We start from the raw sequence: 5631 nt of genomic DNA, 5'->3' as shown, positions 1-5631 counted from the left end.
CTTTGACGGATAAACATTTCTCCCAAAAAGCCACCAGACTTCTTTGAAAAAATTCTTATATTTTTAAAATTTAACATTAAAATGTTATCAGTTTTCTTTTTGAGAACCTGAGGAAACCATTTTTTATTACAGTGCTAGGAATTTCTCCACATGGAGTCCTAATTTCTGGGTGATGTATGGCTCAAATGAGACATGTTAATGGTGTGTTTTAAATAAACCATTGTAATAAGTAATGATGATTATTTAAAAACAAAACAAAACATTGTAGTTGCCTGCGTAAGAGTTCCCTTCCAGATTAGTAACCATAGATTTATTAATGAACTAAAATCAAAGTAATGATCTACTGAAAGTATGACAAGAAAATAAAATCAATGAAAAATGTGGAGAGATCTTGATATAGCAGGCAGTTAGCCTTTGTTTTTAAAACCATCTACTAACCATCTAGGCCTTTTGAGTTCAATGTACTATTTCCAAGTGATACCAAAAGTGATCCATGGTGAGCACAATTAGTATCTTTTCTATTTCCCACAATCATAGCAGAATCTGGTATTTATTTTTGCAAAATACTCCATGAATATGTGTGTATATGCATATATGTATGTATATATATATATATATGTGTGTGTGTGTGTATATATATATATATATATATGAGTGATATGGTATTTTATACAAAACATTTATAATTACCATTATCCAGAAACATGAACACATATATGCAGCCAAGTAAAAAAGGACTGCTGTGATATTTTATAGAATATACACACCTGAACATATATGCACAAATACATATATTTCTTATGAGCCTATTAGATAAATCTTCTATTTTTTTATTTTATTATTCAGACAAATGTAGACTTCATCTAAATGTTTCAGAGACACAACCATATAATCTTGTATTTGTTTACTGAGAATACTTGCATGTTGGCCCAAACAATATTCCACTATAATGCAATCCCATTGTGACATCATTCATATACACATATCATAAAGTACCTTAGTTAGCACCATTCATTATAGTGACCATTGAAATGGTATTCTATCTTATACTATTACTTTGTGATTGAATCGATTGCCTGTCCAGCTGGAATTGTCTGCAGACTGGAGTCACCAGCCCAGAGGAGACTAATGAGATCCCCAAGTCAGGTTGGGCAGAGTAAGAAGGGCAGAGGGTCCAGGACGGAGTCCTGAGGGCCCCCGGGGCTACCAGGCTACGCCCGGAAGAAGGTCCATGTGTCTCAGACACGACCGAAAGCCCCAGCCCTGGCCCCAGTGCAGACAGACCTACCTGAATGAGGTTGTTGGTGAGCTAGATGAGGCTGGGGGTGTGCAGGGTCTCCTCCAGGATGCTGCTCTCTGCAGAGAGGGCCTGTTCGATGCCCAGGAGCAGCTAAGTGCCCGTGGCCATCCACTCCTCCTTGGCCAAGGCGTCCGTCAGGCTGACCCTCTGCTGGATGGCCTCGGGCAGAGCACTTGAAGCAGCGTGGGTAGTCCTTGAGTGTGAGCAGGGCGTTCTGCAGAGGGAGCAACTGGGCCAGGCGCTCCTGGAGGGAGGTGACAAATTCCAGCTGCTTGGAGTGGTAGGAGCCACTGAGGCACAGTGTGGACCGCAGCAAGTGGGCCACGGCCTGGTAGTCCCCGGCCTCGTAGAGCCGCTGCAGCTCCTCAAAGGACTGGCGGAGCTCCAGGGACTTCAAATTCTTATCTATCTCTTCCAGGGAGACCACAGAGTCCAGGTGGAGGTTGGGCAGGCAGATGAGGGGGCTCCGGGCCTCGGGATGCCCGCTGGCTGCAGCCGTGCTCTGAAGCAGCTCCGTGCACATGTTGTAGTTCTCCAGCGCCTGGTCCATGTCTCCCTGCAGAGCCAGGAAGCGCGCCTTCAGCCAGTACACCCGGACGATGAACTCCAGCCAGCCGTCCTCAAACAGGTCCCGCTGGGAAGAGGCGAACGAGAGCTGCAGGAGGTCCCCCAGGAAGTGGGTCCCCGGGAAGTCGGGACAGAAGCGGCCGTTTACGACGCTGGCCGGGCAGTGCTGGGGAGACACCGCACAGCTTTTGCCCTTGGCCAACAGCCACTGGTCCAGCTGGAGCTCCATGCACGACAGGCCCATGAGCATCATGTCCTTGATGTGCCGGTCACTGCAGTCGCGGAGCAGCGGGTTGGGCAGGCCACTGCTGTGCTTGCGCCAGCTGCCATAAATGCTGAGCACCACCTGGCCCAGGCCCGGGGGCCACTTCACCAGGAACTGAGCGCTCATCACCTTCAGGTACCTCATCATCAGCTCCAGGAGGCCCCCGTTGCTCATGTTGTCCAGGAGGAACCTGTGCACGTGCTGCTGCTCGGATTCCGTGAAGGTGGTGGAGTCGAAGGAGAGCCGGGGGGCACCGGCGCTGGGGAAGCTCTCGGGTTTGACCTCCGACTGGACCTCATAGCCGCCGAACCGATCGTCCTCCTCCTCGGGGTTCAGCTTGCGGAGCCTGGGAGGCAGGAACTCGAGCAACAGCTCCTGGAAGTCGATCTTCTCCTCCTTCTTACACTTAGTGTTGCTGACGCGCGCCAAGCGCCTCTTAGCCGTCTCCCGGTTCTCCTTGGCCACCGGCCGCTTCCGCTTGACGCCCTCCTTGTACTTGTCCCCCCTGGGAGCCACGGCTTCCAGTAAGCTCGGGTTGGGGAGAGAAAACGTGGGAGCCAGGGTGGTGTAGGGGAAGAGCGGCTCAGGCGTCGATGCCACAGCGGAAGGGGACGGGGCGATGCTGACTGTGGCGGCCACCGGCGGGGCAGGGACGGAGAGCGCAGTGAGGTCTCGGTATTCTGCAAGCTCGATTCTCTTGCCCAAGCTGGGCTGGGGAGGGTCGCAGGACGTGAAGTGGATGTAGGTGGCCAGCAAGCTCTCCCCAAGGCACTTCCACGTGAGGAAGGGGATGGGCTGGCTCAGGTGCAGGTCCGCCTCTTTCTTCCGCACCAACAGCGCCTGCTTCTTTCTGCGCAGCTCCCGGGCCTCCTCCAGGATTGCCGTGGTCTCCGCGGGGCTCACGTTCACGTCATGGATCGACATGTCACATTTGAGGAACATGCGCAGGGAGTCCTTGCGGAGGCAGGGCTGCTCCTGGAAGATCTGCTCCTTCAGCACCAGCCCCTTGCTGTAGCGGCAGTCCTTCTCCAGGGCCTTGCAGATGTAGTACAGGCCGGTGGTGTAGTCGCCGACCGTGTACAGGACCGTGATGAGGTTGTCCAAGCAGGGCCAGTGGTCGGGGTTGCAGCGGAGCCCCTCCTCGAAGGCGTGGCGCGCCAGCGGGATGCATACCAGCCTCAGCGCCACTCGGCCGATCTTGTACCACAGGTTGACGTCTGTCGAGTCCAGCATCACGGCCTCCAGGTAGAACTCCATGGCCGTCTTCAGGTCATCCCGCTGGGCCGCCAGCTGGGCCAGGTTCTTGTAGGTGGAGTACTTCAGCATAGGTCCGAGGTGCTTCAAGCCCTCTCGCCCATCCCCAGACAGAACCACCTCGCGCAGGAGGCGGGTCTCCAGCAGCTCCTGGTAGGCCCTCTCGGACTCCTCACACCGGTCGTGCTTCTGCAGGTCCAAGGCCTTGTGGTACAGGGAGAAAGCTTCCGCTTCCTGCGCCTCCTTGGTCTGGGTCTTGAAGATGCCCTCATGGTCATCCTCCCCAGTGGAGCTGGCATTCAAGGCTGTAATGCGGATCATCTCTGCAGGGGGCGGCGCTTCCCTGACCTGGCCGAGGTCACTTCTGGATTTCCTGTCAACTATTTTGGTCGCTCCCCGGCTCCGTGCTACCTGGAGCAGGCACAGGAGAGAGCAAAAGCAGGGACAGGAGGCGGCCAACAATAATGTGTATTCTGGTGGTCCAGTTGCCCCGGGAAGGCAGGCTAATCCGTCTCTGCTTCCCCTGGTGGCTGAGCCAGGTCGAGGGCGGTGCTCCACGAAGAGCGGGATGGAAGGAGCCAGGCAGCAGAAGGACCTCTGGGAAGACAGCTATGTGTGACTGATGTTTGCATACCCTTCTTCTAGGACTTCTGGAAATCTTTTACAACACCATGTTGATTTATATTGATCACCTTTTTGGAGTTCTCACCTCCCTGAGATGTCAGGGAGGGTATGAACATCTCCATTTTGGAGTTCTCACCTCCCTGAGATATCAGGGAGGGCGTGACCACCTATGTTTTAAAACAAAAGAAAGCGGGAGATGTAAAGGGCTAGAACTGAGCAAATGTACTTGGATAATGGACCGTGAGACTAATTGCCAATTGTACAATTCTCTATTAACATGTTTGAAGGATGACCCTCCCAACTATTCTGTGCTGACTGGATCGGTGGGTGTGAACAAAGAAGGGGAAATGACTTGAGTGGGTGGAGTAGGAGGAGGAAATTGAGGTTTTTCTCCTAGGTGGAGAAAGAGGAAGGAGCTGTGGAGATTGCTAGATCTAATCCCCTGACTGCGACCTCAAAAGACCAAACAAGAATAAAGACTTTTGATTACCCTGACTCAGGCTGATTCTGGGAAGACAGGGTCCCAACATCTACCTATTGTTCCTTTCCTACTTTCTTTGTTTATATCTTTTTATGTTGTAAATTTGCCATGAAATCTTTATTGAGCACACCTTCTAAAGAGTAAAGAAGAAAAGTTCTGTTGCTTATTACCACAGAATGGTAGGGTTAGAGCAAGGGAAGAGGAAGACAAAAGGGTTTTCCTGACAGAGAAAATAGCTGTAGCAAAGAGATTGCTGGATGGATCCCAGAAAACAAGCCTGAGGGCTAAGATATAGTGAGGATTGGAGAAAATATTTAATCTTTCATTTTGTTAGACTTGTGACCTGAAAGTTAGCTCCTTTTTAACAGTGAAAAACAGACTGATGGCCAGGGAAAGGAGTTCTGGCCGGGGGAGTTATCGGGACTGTGAATGGAACCATAGAACATCTTATTGTTTTAAGCATTTTCTAATAGCAATAATAATATTGATTTGATTTTTTAAAAAGTGGAATGCAATGCTCACACTCATCAACAGTCATTCTCATGTATCAGACCTGTTCCTATACTATCCCCTATATAGAACTGGATTCACTAATTTTAGCCACTTTGACCAAGTTTTCAGAAAAAACCTATTAAAAAGCAATACATCTATAATAAAGGGGAAATGAGGAATCAAAATGAATACACATTTTGTCTCCAAATGTTCTTTTCAGTGGTTGGCAATGTAATAACAGTAAAATATATAAGCAAATCACTAGCATTTATACAGAAGTTAAGTTTGCAACGTGCTTTACATATTTTAACTCATTTAATGCTCTGAAACAATCTTAGGAGGTAGGCAAATAATGAAACAGGGTTTAAATGATTGTCAGGGGAAAATTTGAAATCAGCTGTTCTCAATGCCACATTTTACAGCACTACTTTTTTTTTTCTACCTTTTTTTTTTGGGGGGGGGGAGGAGAGTTAACTGACTTACTCAGGGGTTACATTGTAAATATCTGAGCTTGGATTTGAACTCACATCCTCCTGACCTCGGAGCCACTGCCCTATCTACTAGGTCACCTGGTTGCCTCTATTTAGCTATTCTTCAAGCAAATATAATAGAAGGAAATTTTACCAATTTATCTAATCTTAGGCCAAG

General features: G+C 49.3%; 1 pseudogene; it reads right to left on the bottom strand.

The window, feature by feature from the left end:
• Positions 1-1039: 1039 nt before the first annotated feature.
• Positions 1040-3707, bottom strand: LOC141562021 (calcineurin-binding protein cabin-1 pseudogene; annotated as a pseudogene).
• Between the last annotated feature and the right edge of the window lie 1924 nt (positions 3708-5631).

Source organism: Sminthopsis crassicaudata, chromosome 3 (assembly GCF_048593235.1).
Source record: "Sminthopsis crassicaudata isolate SCR6 chromosome 3, ASM4859323v1, whole genome shotgun sequence".
NCBI classification, from domain to species: Eukaryota; Metazoa; Chordata; class Mammalia; order Dasyuromorphia; family Dasyuridae; genus Sminthopsis; species Sminthopsis crassicaudata.
The sequence above is the reverse complement of the archived record's forward strand: the minus strand, read 5'-3'. Positions and strand labels throughout refer to the sequence as shown.